Source organism: Palaemon carinicauda, chromosome 37 (genome assembly GCF_036898095.1).
Source record: "Palaemon carinicauda isolate YSFRI2023 chromosome 37, ASM3689809v2, whole genome shotgun sequence".
In the NCBI taxonomy this organism is placed as follows: Eukaryota; Metazoa; Arthropoda; class Malacostraca; order Decapoda; family Palaemonidae; genus Palaemon; species Palaemon carinicauda.
Genome location: NC_090761.1, coordinates 55,972,532 through 55,987,990, shown reverse-complemented (window position 1 = coordinate 55,987,990; position 15,459 = coordinate 55,972,532). Strand labels below are relative to the sequence as shown.

Sequence of the window (15,459 nt, the reverse complement as noted above, 5' to 3'; positions counted from 1 at the left end):
TCCAGTGTTTGAAGTCAGCTTTTATGAATTTTACAGGTTTTATTCAGTGTGAGGTTGGGTTTTATGGATTTTCCAGGTTTTATTCAGTGTGAGGTTGACTTTTTATGACTTACAGGCTTTATTCAGTTTGAGGTTGACTTTTATGAATTTTACAAGTTTTATTCAGTGTTTGAGGTCGGCTTTGATGAATTTTACAGATTTTATTCAGTATTTGAAGTCTGTTTTTATGAATTTTAAGGTTTCATTCAGTTTGATGGATTTTATGAATTTTAGTTTTTATTCAGTGTTCAAGGTCGGCTTTTATGAATTTTACAGGTTTTATTCAGTGTTTGAGGTCCGCTTTTATGAATTTTACAGGTTTTATTCAGTTTGAGGTAGGCTTTTATGAATTTTACATGTTTTATTCAGTGTTTGATGTCTGCTTTTATGAATTTTATAGGGTTTATTCAGTGTTTGAGGTTGACTTTTATGAATTTTACTAGTTTTATTCAGTGTTTGAGGTTGGCTTTTATGAATTTTAAGTTTTATTCAGTGTTTGAGGTTGGCTTTTATGAATTTTACAAGTTTTATTCAGTGTTTGAGGTTGGCTTTTATGATTTTTACAGGTTTTATTCATTGTTTCAGGTTGGCTTTTATGAATTTTACAGGTGTTATTCAGTGTTTGAGGTTGGCGTTTATGAATTTTAGTTATTCAGTGTTTGAGGTCAGCTTTTTTTAATTTAACAGGTTTTATTCAGTGATTGAGGTTGGATTTTATGAATTTTAAGTTTTATTCTGTGATTCAGGTTAGCTTTTATGAACTTTACAGGTTTTATTCAGTGTTTGAGGTTGGTTTTTATGAATTTCAAGTTTTATTCAGTATTTGAAGTCTGTTTTTATGAATTTTAAGTTTTATTCAGTGTTTGAGGTTGGTTTTTATGAATTTTACAAGTTTTATTCAGTTTTTGAGGTTGGCTTTCTTGAATTTTACAGGTTTTATTGCGTTTGAGGTCGGCTTTTATGAATTTAGTTTTTTTCAGTGTTTGAGGTCGGCTTTTATGAATTTTACAGGTTTTATTCAGTGTTTGAGGTTGGCTTTCTTGAATTTTCAACGTTTTTTCAGTGTTTGAGTTCGGTTTTTATGAATTTTACAAGTTTTATTCAGTGTCTGAGGTTGACTTTTAATAATTTTAAGTTTAAGTCAGTGTTTTAAGGTTGGCTTTCATGAATTTTACAGGATTTATATATTGTTTGAGGTTGGCTTTCTTGATTTTTACATTCAGTGTTTGAGGTTAGCTTTCTTGAATATTACAGGTGTTATTGAATGTTTGTGGCGAGGCTTTTATGAATTTTACAGGTTTTATTCAGTGTTTGAGGTCGGCTTTTATGAATTTTACAAGTTTTATTCAGTGTTTGAGGTCGGCTTTTATGAATTTTACAGGTTTTATTCAGTGTTTGAAGTCTTTTATGAATTTTACAGTGTTTATTTAGTGTTTGAGGTTGGCTTTCTTGAATTTTATAGGTTTTATTTAGTGTTTGAGGTCAGCTTTTATGATTTTACAGGTGTTATTCAGTGTTTGAGGTTGGCTTTTATGAATTTTAGTTATTCAGTGTTTGAGGTTGGCTTTTATGAATTTTAGTTATTCAGTGTTTGAGGTCAGCTTTTTTTAATCTAACAGGTTTTATTCAGTGATTGAGGTTGGCTTTTATGAATTTTACAAGTTTTATTCTGTTTGAGGTTAGCTTTTATGAACTTTAAAGGTTTTATTCAGTGTTTGAGGTTGGTGTTTATGAATTTCAAGTTTTATTCAGTATTTGAGGTCTGTTTTTATGAATTTTAAGGTTTTATTTAGTGTTTGAGGTTGGCTTTTATGAATTTTACAGGTTTTATTGTGTTTGTGGTTGGCTTTCATGAATTTTACAGGTTTTATCCAGTGTTTGAGGTCAGCTTTTATGAATTTTACAGGTTTTATTCAGTGTTTGAGGTTGGCTTTTATGAATTTTACAGGTTTTATTCAGTGTTTGAGGTTGGCTTTTATGAATTTTACAGGTTTTATTCAGTGTTTGAGGTTGGCTTTTATGAATTTTACAGGTTTTATTCAGTGTTTGAGGTTGGCTTTTATGAATTTTACTGGTTTTATTCAGTGTTTGAGGTTGGCTTTTATGAATTTTACTGGTTTTATTCAGTGTTTGAGGTTGGCTTTCATGAATTTTACAGGTTTTATTCAGTGTTTGAGTTTGGCTTTCTTGAATTTTACAGGTTTTATTCAGTATTTGAGGTCGGCTTTTGTGAATTTTACAGATTTTATTGTTTGAGGTTGGCTTCAATGAATTTTACAGGTTTTATTCAGTGTTTGAGGTCGGCTTTTATGAATTTTACAAGTTTTATTCAGTATCTGAGGTTGGCTTTTATGAATTTTAAGTTTTATTCAGTATCTGAGGTTGGCTTTTATGAATTTTACAAGTTTTATTCAGTGTTTGAGGTCGGCTTTTATGAATTTTACAAGTTTTATTCGGAATTTGAGGTCGGCTTTTATGAATTTTACAGGTTTTATTAATTTTGAAGTTGGATTTTATGAATTTTACAGGTGTTATTCAGTATTTGAGGTCGGCTTTTATGAATTTTACATGTTTTATTCAGTGTTTGATGTCTCCTTTTATGAATTTTATAGGGTTGATTCAGTGTTTGAGGTTGACTTTTATGAATTTTACTAGTTTTATTCAGTGTTTGAGGTTGGCTTTTATGAATTTTACAGGTTTTATTTTGTTTGAGGTCGGCTTTTATGAATTTTACAGGTTTTATTCAGTGGTTGAGGTTGGCTTTTATGAATTTTACAGGTTTTATTGTGTTTGAGGTCGGCTTTTATGAATTTCAAGTTTTATTCAGTGTTTGAGGTCGGCTTTCATGAATTTTACAGGTTTTATTCGGTGTTTGAGGTGTGGTTTTATGAATTTTACAGGTTTTATTAATTTTGAAGTTGGCTTTTATGAATTTTACAGGTTTTATTCAGTGTTTGAGGTTGACTTTTATGAATTTTACAGGTTTTATTCAGTTTCAGGTTGACTTATGAATTTTACAAGTTTTATTCAGTTTGAGGTTGGCTTTTATGAATTTTACATGTTTTATTCAGTGTTTAAGGTTGGCTTTTATGAATTTTACAGGTTTTATTCAGTGTTTGATTTTGGCATTTATGAATTTTACAATTTTACTCAGTTTGAGGTCGGTTTTTATGAATTTTACAGGTTTTATTCAGTATTTGAGGTTGGGTTTTATGATTTTTCCAGGTTTTATTGGTAAGAACAGCAATGCTGTATGGAATGGAAACAGCAAGCATGAGGAAGACAGAGGAGAAGATGGATGGATGTGGCAGAAATGAGAATGCTTAGGTGGATGTCTGGGGTGACAAGAGAGGGTCGGATAAAAAATGACTACATAAGGGGTCGACAAAGGTGGTGGAAATATCAAAGTACAGGAAGGGAGGCTGAGATGGTATGGACACCTGATGAGAGATGAGGACCACGTTGGGAGACATACTATGGAGATGGAGGTTCAAGGAAGAAGAGGAGGAGGCAGACCAAGGAAGAGATGGAAGGACTATGTGAGAAGAGACTTTCAGGAGAAGAGGATTGATGAGGCAGAAGCGCAGAATAGAAAAAGATGGAAACGGCTCATCCGCAACGGCGACCCCATATAAAAATGGGAACCAGCTGGGAAGATGATAATTCAGTATTTGAGGTCGGTTTTTATGAATTTTATAAGTTTTATTCAGTGTTTGAGGTCGGCTTTTATGAATTTTATAGGTTTTATTCAGTGTTTGAGGTCGGCTTTTATGAATTATATAGGTTTTATTCAGTGTTTGGGGTTTATTTTTATGAATTTTACAGGTTTTATTCAGTGTGAGGTCGACTTTTATGAGTTTTATAAGTTTTATTCAGTATTTGAGGTTGACTTTTATGAATTTTACAGGTTTTATTCAGTGTTTGAGGTGCCTTTTATGAATTTTACAGGTTTTATTCAGTGTTTGAGGTTGGCTTTCTTGATTTTACAAGTTTTATTCAGTATTTGAGGTTGACTTTTATGAATTTTACAGGTTTTATCCAGTGTTTGAGGTTGGCTTTTATGAATTTTAAGTTTTATTCAGTGTTTGAGATCGGCTTTAATGGATTTTACAGGTTTTATTTAGCATTTGAGGTTGGTTTTCTTGAATTTTACAGGTTTTATTCAGTGTTTGAGGTCGGCTTTTATGAATTTTACATGTTTTATTCAGTGTTTGAGGTTGGCTTTCTTGAATTTTACAGGTTTTATTCCATGTTTGTAGCGAGGCTTTCATGAAAATTACATTTTTAAATATTAAACTTAGCCGGTGAATATATAATAGCTGACGTCTCGGACGGCTGGACAGAAAAACACAAAAACTCACGAGCGATCGCCATGAAGGTTGCGGGTGTGCCCACCAGCGCCAACTATCGGCCAGATACCGCATATACATGTAAACAGCTCCAGTTCTTCTGTCGGTCTTGTCGACAAGTTGATTCCATTACTCGCTGTTGACCTGGAGTTTTTCGTCATTCTTGGTGAAGTACTTCTTTTTGGTTTTGAGCTTTCGCAGTGCAGGTGTTTTTATCTTCAATTAAAACTCTTCAACTCTTTTTTGGATAGATTTTATTGTTGATGACTTTGGATTGTTTTTGGATTTTCTTTGACTTTTCAAAATGGCTGACCCTTCTCCAATTCCTAAATTTCGTAAATGTAATGCTAGGGATTGTAACAAACGTCTTCCAAAGGCCTCTCTCGACCCACATACCGTGTGTTCTAATTGCCGGGGTAAAACCTGCCAATTAGGAGATCGGTGTGATGAGTGCGTGGTACTTTCGGAATTCGACTGGCTAGAGTTTGATAAGTATTCTCGTAAGCTAGAGAGAGATAGTGTGAGAAGTTCCTCTAGATCATTAGAATTTTCCTCCTCCCATGCCCCTGAACCTAATCCTTCCCCTGTAGTAGTTGTGCCTGAACTTTCTACTAGCTCTCATGAACCATCAATGCGGGATATGTTGCGTGCCATTCAAGCGTTGGGTGAGAGAGTTGAATCTTTGGCTACGGACCGTAATCAACTCATGGCGGATGTAAAAGTGTTAAGTGTCAGAGTGCCACATTGCCACATTAGAAAATCGTGGGGATAAAGTGATTAGTGCGCAAAGTGTTATAAGTGTTGCGACCGAGGGTTCGTCTGTTCGTGCTTGTCGTTCGCCTATCCGAGACCTCTTGCAAGCTCCCATGCACCAGGGAGAAGTAATGTCGTAGGACTTATGGGGACGAGAGGCTTTAACCAACGAACAGACGTTCCCTCTATGGTTTCGGGCGTGTCTCGTCAAGACCGCCCCTACCATAAGACGAGCGAGGCGGTTTTCTCCTCGTCATCCGAAGGCTTCTCGCGTAAGAAACCGTGGAGCAAAGTTTCTAGACCCTTAAAGCGGAAGTCAGTCCCTTCAGGACAGGTCCAGCGTCCTGGCTGTAGCCATTGGGACAGCTCTGACCCTGTGCTGTCATCGGAAGACTGCTCGCCGCCTAAACAAAAGCGTAACACGGGCTCCGAGAGTCTTAGTTTAGGCAATGTTTTGCCGTCACAGACGTTACCATCGTCTCTACCCGTTCCGACTCCCGTTGATCCTAAATGGGTTGTCGTGCAGGATATGCAGAATAAGCTTGCCTCCCTTATGGAGGAGTATACTGTTGAGCAGGTTCACGATGATCCTCGCCGTTGCGCTGATCGAGATCCTGGCCGTTAGCCGCCCAAACGAGCCTTTGCTCGTCCTGTTGACGTTACAAAGTCACGTCAGTCACGTGACTTGGAGCCTCGCTCGATGCAGTCCAGTGTTGACTTTCAGCCGCTTGTTGACGTTCAGCCGCTGCCGCATGCTCGTGTTGACGTTCGCCAACCAGCTAAGTTGACTTGTTTTGACGTTGAGCGTCAAGCACCGCAGTTAAGAGTTGTTTTAACTGCTCAATCTAGGCAGTCTCGACTTGACGTCGAGCGTCCTCCCGCTCCTGTTGTTGTTGCTAGTCAGTCCGTTAAGCAGTTACATGACGTAGTGTCCTGGACTGCTACTGATGCTCCTTTGCGTGTGGACTCTGCTTGTCAAGCATTGCCACCAATGCAGGTCTCTCCCTTGCTTGAGACTCAATCAGTTGTCGGACGAGGTTCCTTCAGATGAGGATGTTGCTGATCCTCCTCCTACTGATAATCCTTTGGATGTTTTATCAGACGTAGAAGAGCCTAAGGCTGCGCAACCTTCGATGGATTTTAAGAAAATCTTGATGATTTTCAAGGATCTTTTCCCAGATCATTTTGTTACTGTTGCTCCTCGTTCGCCTCCGTCTGAGTTTGCGCTAGGCTTAGCTGCTACCAAGCCTGCCTTTACTAAGCTAGTGCTCTCTCGCTCTTCTAAGAGGGCTTTACGTCTTCTAGGCGACTGGTTGGTTACCAGGAGGAGTTTGGGGAAGACGGCCTTTGCCTTCCCACCTTTTAAGCTAGCTTCTAGATCGAGCGTTTGGTATGACACGGGAGAAGTTCTCGGCTTGGGAGTCCCTGCCTCTGCCCAGGGTGACTTCTCAAGCCTCGTAGACTCTCCCCGTCGCCTGGCCATGAGACGCTCTAAAATTTGTTGGTCCTCCTCGGACCTTGACCATCTCCTTAAAGGCGTATACAGGGCCTTCGAAGTTTTTAACTTTCTAGATTTGTCTCTAGGAGCATTAAGTAGGAAGATCTCGTCTGCTGACCAAGATGTGTCCTTACTTATGTCTTGTATGGACAAAGCCATCCGCGATGGCTCCAATGAGCTCGCCTCCACCTTTACGTCTGGAGTCTTGAAGAAGAGAAACCTTTGCTCTTTCCTTTCAGCAGGAGTTACTCCAAGTCAAAGATCGGAACTGCTCTTTGCTCCCTTATCGGCTGCCTTGTTTCCTCAACAGCTGATTAAGGACATTGCTGCTTCGCTTGTACAGAAGGACACACATGACCTGATGGCTTCTTCTGCTCGCAAGGGAGCTCCTTCTTCATCCTTTGTTGTGAGACCCAGAATCGAGACTCCTGCGTCTAGGTTTATCCCGCCCTTTCGTGGCAGAGCTCCCAGCAGGGGAGGCTCTCGTGCCGAGGGAAAGAGAGGTAAGAGGAGAGGAGCCAAGTCCTCCCGTGGCAGAGTCTGACTGCCCACGTCCTCAGACAGCGGTAGGGGCCAGACTGAACAACTTCTGGCAGGCCTGGGAGAAGAGGGGGCAGACCAAGAGTCTGTGTTGTTGCTCAAGGAGGGGTACAAAATTCCTTTAGTACGCAGACCTCCTCTAGTAACAGTTCCTATAGACCTCTCCCAGGTATCGAGAGGAGTCAGAGACAAGCTCTACATCACGAAGTGTCTCTGTTGCTAGAGAAGGGAGCGGTGGTGAGAGTCTCGGACCTTCAATCACCGGGGTTTTACAACCGTCTCTTCCTAGTCCCAAAGCATACAGGAGGTTGGAGGCCAGTGCTAGACGTCGGTGCGCTCAACGTTTTTGTTACGAAAACAAAATTTACGATGGAGACCACGAAGTCCGTCTTAGCAGCGGTCAGAGAGGGAGACTGGATGGTCTCTCTCGACCTGCAAGATGCGTACTTCCACATTCCTATACACCCGGATTCCCAACCGTTTCTGAGGTTTGTTTACAGGAATGTGGTGTACCAGTTTCGAGCACTGTGCTTCGGCCTCAGTCCTGCTCCTCTCGTGTTTACGAGGCTCATGAGGAATGTGGCAAAATTCCTTCATTTATCGGGAATTCGAGCCTCCCTGTACTTGGACGACTGGCTTCTCAGAGTATCGTCCAGTCATCGCTGTCTGCAGGATCTACACTGGACGTTGGGTCTGGCAAAGGAGTTGGGACTTTTGGTCAACTTAGAAAAGTCTCAACTGATTCCATCCCAGACGATTCTCTATTTGGGGATGGAGATTCGCAGTCTAGTTTTTCGGGCTTTTCCGTCTGCCACCCGAATAAAACAAGCCCTGCTCAAAGTCCGACTCATGCTGAAAAGAGAACGTTGTTCAGTAAGAAGTTGGATGAGTCTCGTAGGGACTCTGTCATCCCTGGAGCAGTTTGTCTCGCTAGGGAGACTTCACCTTCGCCCTCTCCAGTTCCATCTACTCTCTCACTGGAACAAGAGCAAGTCTTTAGAAGCTGTATCAATCCCGGTCTCCGAGCCAGTAAAAGCATGCCTGAACTGGTGGGACAGCAACATAAGTCTGAGAGAGGGTCTGTCCCTAGCAGTCAAGAACCCAAACCACGTGGTGTTCTCATACGCGTCGGATTTGGGTTGGGGTGCGACTCTGGACGGTCGGGAATGCTCGGGTCTTTGGACCTCGGTTCAGAAGAGCATGCACATCAACGGCAAGGAGCTATTAGCAGTCCACTTGGCCTTGATGAGTTTCGAGAGCATTCTTCGAAACAAAGTGGTAGAGGTCAATTCAGACAACACCACAGCTTTGGCGTACATCTCCAAGCAAGGAGGCACTCACTCCCACACACTGTACGTGATCGCAAGGGACCTCCTCATATGGTCAAAAAATCGAGGCATCTCCCTGTTGACAAGATTCATCCAGGGGGACTTGAACGTCTTGGCAGACTGTCTCAGTCGGAGGGGTCAGGTGATACCCACGGAATGGACCCTCCACAAGGACGTGTGCAAGAGTCTTTGGGCGACTTGGGGTCAACCCACCATAGACCTCTTTGCCACCTCGTTGACCAAAAGGCTCCCAATCTATTGCTCGCCAGTCCCAGATCCAGAGGCGATCCACATAGACGTGTTTCTACTGGACTGGTCTCACCTGGACTTGTACGCATTCCCACCATTCAAGATAGTCAACAAGGTACTGCAGAAGTTCGCCTCTCACGAAGGGACAAGGTTGACGTTGGTTGCTCCCCTCTGGCCCGCGAGAGTGGTTCACAGAGGTACTTCAATGGCTGGTAGACATTCCAAGGAGTCTTCCTCTAAGGATAGATCTCTTACGGCAGCCCCACGTAAAGGATCTTCATTAAAGCCTCCCCGCGCTTCGTCTGACTGCCTTCAGACTATCGAAAGACACTCAAGAGCTCGAGGCTTTTCGAAGGAGGCAGCCAAAGCGATTGCGAGAGCTAGGAGAGCTTCTACCATCAAAGTATACCAGTCGAAGTGGGAAGTCTTTCGAGACTGGTGCAAGTCAGCATGTTTCCTCTTCCAGTACCTCTGTAGCCCAAATCGCAGACTTTCTCTTACATCTGAGAAATGTTCGCTCCCTCTCAGCACCCACTATTAAGGGCTACAGGAGCATGTTGGCTTCGGTCTTTAGACATAGAGGCTTAGATCTTTCCAATAATAAAGATCTCCAAGATCTCAAGTCTTTCGAGACCTCTAAGGAACGTCGTATGGCAACTCCTGGATGGAACTTAGACGTGGTCTTAAGGTTCCTAATGTCAGACAGGTTTGAGCCATTACATTCAGCCTCCCTGAAGGATCTCACCCTCAAGACACTTTTCTTAGTGTGCTTGGCTTCGGCTAAAAGGGTCAGTGAGATCCATGCCTTCAGTAAGAACATCGGCTTTTCCACAGATAAAGCCACATGTTCACTTCAGCTTGGTTTCTTGGCCAAAAATGAACTGCCTTCTCGTCCTTGGCCTAAGTCATTTGATATACCTTGCCTGTCAGAGATCGTAGGCAACGAACTTGAAAGAGTACGGTGTCCAGTTAGAGCTCTTAAGTTCTACTTAGCTCGTACTAAGTCCTTACGAGGTGGATCTGAGGCCTTGTGGTGCTCAGTTAAGAAGCCGTCATTACCTATGTCAAAGAATGCTTTGTCATATTTTATTAGATTTTTAATCAGAGGCTCATTCTCAATTGAGTGAAAAGGACCGTTGCTTGCTTAAGGTTAAGACACACGAAGTAAGAGCTATAGCAACTTCCGTGGCCTTCAAGCAAAATAGATCTCTGCGAAGTATTATGGACGCGACCTTTTGGAGAAGCAAGTCGGTATTCGCGTCATTTTACTTAAAAGATGTCCAGACTCTTTATGAGGACTGCTACACACTGGGTCCATTCGTTGCAGCGAGTGCAGTAGTGGGTGAGGGTTCTACCACTACATTCCCTTAATTCCAATATCCTTTTAATCTGTCTCTTGAAATGTTTTTAATCTTGTTTTGGGTTGTACGGAAGGCTAAGAAGCCTTTCGCATCCTGGTTGATTTGGCGGGTGGTCAAATGTCATTTCTTGAGAGCGCCCAGATTAGGGGTTTTGATGAGGTCCTGTTGTATGGGTTACCGCCCTTGATACTTCAGCTCCTGGGAGTCTTTCAGCATCCTAAGAGGATGGCTGGGCTTCGTGAGGAAAGCAGACTAACAAGGCAGAGTAATCGTCAGTCAGCTTCCTTACCAGGTACCTATATTTATTTGGGTTTTGTTATGATATAACTGTCAAAAACTCTAAGCATATACGCCTTAAACTGTATTAATACTGGGCTCTACCCACCACCATGGGTGTGAATCAGCTATTATATATTCACCGGCTAAGTTTAATATTTAAAAATGATATTTTGATTATAAAATAAATTTTTGAATATACTTACCCGGTGAATATATAAATTAAAGGCCCCCCCTTCCTCCCCGATAGAGACCCAGCGGGATGAGAAGAACTGGAGCTGTTTACATGTATATGCGGTATCTGGCCGATAGTTGGCGCTGGTGGGCACACCCGCAACCTTCATGGCGATCGCTCGCGAGTTTTTGTGTTTTTCTGTCGAGCCGTCAGAGACGTCAGCTATTATATATTCACCGGGTAAGTATATTCAAAAATTTATTTTATAATCAAAATATCATTTTATTCAGTGTTTGAGGTCGGCTTTTATGAATTTTAAATGTTTTATTCAGTGTTTGAGGTTGGCTTTTATGAATTTTGAATGTTTTATTCAGTGTTTGAGGTTGGGTTTTATGAATTTTTCAGGTTTTATTCAGTTTGAGGTTGACTTTTATGACTTTCACAGGCTTTCTTCAGTTTGAGGTGTACTTTTATGAATTTTACAGGCTTTATTCAGTTTGAGATTGACTTTTATGAATTTTAAGTTTTATTCAGTATGAGAGGTCGGTTTTTATGAATTTTATAGGTTTTATTCAGTGAGGTCGGCTTTTATGAATTTTATAGGTTTTTTTCAGTTTGAGATCAGCTTTTATGAATTTTACATGTTTTATTGTGCTTCATGTCGGCTTTTATGAATTTTACATATTTTATTCAGTGTTTGAGGTTGGCTTTCTTGAATTTTACAAGTTTCATTCAATGTTTGAGGTTGGCTTTCTTGAATTTTACAGGTTTTATTCAGTGTTTGAGGTTGACTTTCATGAATTTTATAGGTTTTATTCAGTGTTTGAGGTTGGCTTTTATGAATTTTACAGGTTTTATTAAGTGTTTGAGGTTGGCTTAATTGAATTTTACAGGTTTAATTCAGTGTTTGAGGTAGTTTTTTATGAATTTTACAGGTTTTATTCAATGTTTAAGGTTGGCTTTTAAGAATTTTACAGGTTTTATTCAATGTTTGAGGTCGGCTTTTATGAATTTTACAGGCTTTATTCAGTTTGAGGTTGACTTTTATGAATTTTAGAGGCTTTATTCAGTTTGAGGTTGACTTTTATGAATTTTACAGGCTTTATTCTGTGAGGTTTACTTTTATGAATTTTATAGGTTTTATTCAGTGTTTGAGGTTGGCTTTTATGAAATTTAAGTTTTATTCAGTATTTGAGGTGGGTTTTTATGAATTTTACAGGTTTTATTCAATATTTGAGGTCGGCTTTTATGAATTTTATAGGTTTAATTCGGTGTTTGAGGTAGGCTTTTATGAATTATACAGGTTTTATTCAGTGTTTGAGGTTGGCTTTTATGAATTTTACAGTTTTATTCAGTGTTTGAGGTTGACTTTTATGAATTTTACAGGTTTTATTCAATGTTTGAGGTTGACTTTATGAATTTTAAGTTTTATTCAGTGTTGAGGTTGGCTTTTATGAATTTTAGGTTTTATTCAGTGTTTGAGGTCGGCTTTTATGATTTTACAGGTTTTATTCAGTGTTTGAGGTCGGCTTTTATGAATTTTACAGGTTTTATTCAGTGTTTGAGGTTGGCTTTTATGAATTTTACAGGTTTTATTCAGTGTTTGAGGTTGGCTTTTATGAATTTTAAGGTTTTATTAGTGTTTGAGGTTGGTTTTATGAATTTTACAGGTTTTATTCAGTGTTTGAGGTTTTTATGAATTTTAGTTTTATTCAGTGTTTGAGGTCGGTTTTATGAATTTTACAGGTTTTATTCAGTTTGAGGTCGGATTTTATGAATTTTAGGTTTATTCAGTGTTTGAGGTCGGTTTTATGAATTTTACAGGTTTTATTCAGTGTTTGAGGTTGCTTTTATGAATTTTACAAGGTTTTATTCAGTGTTTGAGGTTGACTTTTATGAATTTTACAGGTTTTATTCAGTGTTTGAGGTTGACTTTTATGAATTTTACAAGTTTTATTCAGTGTTTGAGGTTGACTTTTATGAATTTTACAGGTTTTATTCAGTTTTGAGGTTGACTTTTATGAATTTTACAGGTTTTATTCAGTGTTTGAGGTCGGCTTTTATGAATTTTACAGGTTTTATTCAGTTTGAGGTTGGCTTTTTGAATTTTACAGGTTTTATTCAGTGTTTGAGGTTGGTTTTATGAATTTTACAAGGTTTTATTCAGTTTTGAGGTCGGCTTTTATGAATTTTACAGGTTTTATTCAGTGTTTGAGGTTTTCTTTTATGAATTTTACAAGGTTTTATTCAATGTTTGAGGTTGGCTTTTATGAATTTTACAGGTTTTATTCAGTGTTTGAGGTTGACTTTTATGAATTTTACAGGTTTTATTCAGTGTTTGAGGTTGGCTTTTATGAATTTTACAAGTTTTATTCAGTTTGAGGTTGGCTTTTATGAATTTTACAGTTTTATTCAGTGTTTGAGGTTGGTTTTTATGAATTTTACAGGTTTTATTCAGTGTTTGAGGTTGTTTTATGAATTTTACAGGTTTTATTCAGTGTTTGAGGTTGGCTTTCTGAATTTTACAGGTTTTATTCAATGTTTGAGGTTGCTTTTATGAATTTTACAGTTTTATTCAGTGTTTGAGGTAGGCTTTTATGAATTTTAAGTTTTATTCAGTGTTGAGGTAGGCTTTTTGAATTTTACAGGTTTTATTCAATGTTTGAGGTTGGCTTTTATGAATTTTACAGGTTTTATTCAGTGTTTGAGGTTGGCTTTTATGAATTTTACAGGTTTTATTCAGTGTTTGAGGTTGGTTTTATGAATTTTACAGGTTTTATTCAGCGTTTGAGGTTGACGTTTATGAATTTTACAGGTTTTATTCAGTGTTGGAGGTTGACTTTATGAATTTTATAGGTTTTATTCAGTGTTTGAGGTTGGCTTTTATGAATTTTACAGGTTTTATTCAGTGTTTGAGGTTGGCTTTTATGAATTTTACAGGTTTTATTCAGTGTTTGAGGTTGGCTTTTATGAATTTTACAGGTTTTATTCAGTGTTTGAGGTTGGCTTTTATGAATTTTACAGGTTTTATTCAGTGTTTGAGGTTGGCTTTTATGAATTTTACAGGTTTTATTCAGTGTTTGAGGTTGGCTTTTATGAATTTTACAGGTTTTATTCAGTGTTTGAGGTTGGCTTTTATGAATTTTACAGGTTTTATTCAGTGTTTGAGGTTGGCTTTTATGAATTTTACAGGTTTTATTCAGTGTTTGAGGTTGGCTTTTATGAATTTTACAGGTTTTAGTGTTTGAGGTTGGCTTTTATGAATTTTAGGTTTTATTCAGTTTTGAGGTTGGCTTTTATGAATTTTACAGGTTTTATTCAGTTTTGAGGTCGGTTTTATGAATTTTACATAGGTTTTATTCAGTTTGAGGTTGGCTTTTATGAATTTTACAGGTTTTATTCAGTGTTTGAGGTTGGCTTTTATAATTTTACAGGTTTTATTCAGTGTTTGAGGTTGGCTTTTATGAATTTTACAGGTTTTATTCAGTGTTTGAGGTCGGTTTTTATGAATTTTACAGGTTTTATTCAGTGTTTGAGGTTGGCTTTTATGAATTTTACAGGTTTTATTCAGTGTTGAGGTTGGCTTTTATGAATTTTACAGGTTTTATTGTGTTTGAGGTTGGCTTTTATGAATTTTACAGGTTTTATTCAGTGTTTGAGGTCGGCTTTTATGAATTTTACAGGTTTTATTCAGTGTTTGAGGTTGGCTTTTATGAATTTTACAGGTTTTATTCAGTGTTTGAGGTTGGCTTTTATGAATTTTACAGGTTTTATTCAGTGTTTGAGGTTGGCTTTTATGAATTTTACAGGTTTTATTCAGTATTTGAGGTCGGCTTTTATGAATTTTACAGGTTTTATTCAGTGTTTGAGGTTGGCTTTTATGAATTTTACAGGTTTTATTCAGTGTTTGAGGTTGGCTTTTATGAATTTTACAGGTTTTATTCTGTTTGAGGTTGGCTTTTATGAATTTTACAGGTTTTCAGTATTTGAGGTTGGCTTTTATGAATTTTACAGGTTTTATTCAGTGTTTGAGGTCTGTTTTTATGAATTTTACAGTTTTATTCAGTATTTGAGGCCTTTTTATGAATTTATAGGTTTTTTCAGTCGTTGAGGTTGGCTTTTATGAATTTTACAGGTTTTATTCAGTGTTTGAGGTTGGCTTTTATGAATTTACATGTTATTCAGTGTTGAGGTCTGTATTTATGAATTTTACATGTTTTATTCAGGTATTTGAGGTCGGTTTTTGAGTGTTTGAGGTTGACTTTTATGAATTGTTTTATTCAGTATTTGAGGTTGGCTTTTATGAATTTTACAGGTTTTATTCAGTGTTTAGGTCAGCTTTTATGAATTTTAGAGGTTTTATTTAGTATGAGGTTGCTTTCATGAATTTTACAGGTTTTATTCGGTGTTAAAGTTTGGGTTTTATGAATTTTACAGGTTTTATTCAGTGTTTGAGGTTGGCTTTTATGAATTTTACAGGTTTATTCAGTATTTGAGGTTGGCTTTTATGAATTTTACAGGTTTATTCAGTTTTTTAATTTGGCTTTTATGAATTTTACAGGCTTTTTTCAGTGTTTTAATTTGGCTTTTATGAATTTTACATGTTTTATTCAGTATTTGAGTTAGCTTTTATGAATTTTACAGGTTTTATTCAGTATTTGAGGTTGGCTTTTATGAATTTTACATGTTTATTCAGTGTTTGAGGTTGGCTTTTATGAATTTTACAAGTTTTATTCAGTGTTTGATGGTTGCTTTTATGAATTTTACATGTTTTATTCAGTATTTGAGGTTGCTTTATGAATTTTACAGGTTTTATTCAGTATTTTAGGTTGGCTTTTATGAATTTTACAGGTTTTATTCAGTGTTTGAGGTTGGCTTTTATGAATTTTAC

General features: G+C 37.9%; 1 long non-coding RNA gene across 3 annotated transcripts in view; it reads left to right on the top strand.

Moving 5' to 3' along the window:
• LOC137629699 (uncharacterized) overlaps positions 1 to 15,459 on the top strand; it is a 66,042-nt gene that overhangs the window by 14,324 nt on the left and 36,259 nt on the right. The window contains exon 1 of one of the 3 annotated variants that reach the window (XR_011041583.1): positions 3,273 to 3,715. The exons of 1 other annotated variant lie outside the window; for it this stretch is intronic. This is a non-coding gene — a long non-coding RNA (uncharacterized lncRNA). Of the gene's footprint in view, positions 1 to 3,272; positions 3,716 to 15,459 lie in introns of those variants that run through there. One more of the 3 variants, XR_011041585.1, reaches the window with a different exon arrangement.